The sequence below is a fragment of the Vombatus ursinus genome, unplaced genomic scaffold, assembly GCF_900497805.2.
Source record: "Vombatus ursinus unplaced genomic scaffold, bare-nosed wombat genome assembly UNPS02015402.1, whole genome shotgun sequence".
NCBI lineage: Eukaryota > Metazoa > Chordata > Mammalia > Diprotodontia > Vombatidae > Vombatus > Vombatus ursinus.
The window spans coordinates 15,146-15,972 of NW_020955180.1; positions in this window are offsets into that span (position 1 = coordinate 15,146).

An 827-nucleotide genomic window follows, 5' to 3' on the forward strand; every position below is an offset into this window, starting at 1 on the left:
CACTAGTGCTCTTACCATGTATAATATTCTTCTGGTTCTGCTCACTTCACTTTGTGTCAGTTCATATAAGATTTCCTAGGTTTTCTCTGAAACCATGCTGTTTGTCCTTTCTTATAGTACCATAGTATTCCATCACAATCATATGCCACAACTTGTGCAGTCATTCTCTAACTCATGGACATTCCCCAAATTTCCTGTACTTTGCCACAACAAAAAGAGGTATATGGATATTTTTGTCAAGTAGATCTTTCCCCAAATTTTTTATCTCTTTTGGTTACAGACTAATTAGTTGTATTGCTGGATTGAAGGGTATACACAGTTTGATTGCCTTTTGAGCATATCTCCAAACTATTTTCCAGAATGGCTGGGTCAGTTCACAATTCCACCAAAAGTATATTCATGTCCCAATGTTGCCACATTGCCTCTTTTTTCCTTTTCCATCCTTTTAGCCAATCTGACAGGTATGAGGTGGTATTTCAGAGTTGTTTTGCTTTGCATTTCTTTAATCATTAATGATTTAGAGTATTTTTTTTATGTGACTATAGATTTCTCCTTCTGAAAAGTGACTATTTATATCATTTGGCCATTTATTAACTGGAGAATGACTCCAGAAGTCATTCTGGGCATAAAGTAGAATGCTTAGGCATAATATATATAATATATATATAGTATAATATATAAAATAACATGTATATCACATAATGTACAAAATTTATATATATATATATATATATATATATGTATGTATGTATATAGGCATAGAAAACTAGGCATAGACCAAAATCTCACACCACATACCAAAATAAAATCAAAATGGGGTTCATGAG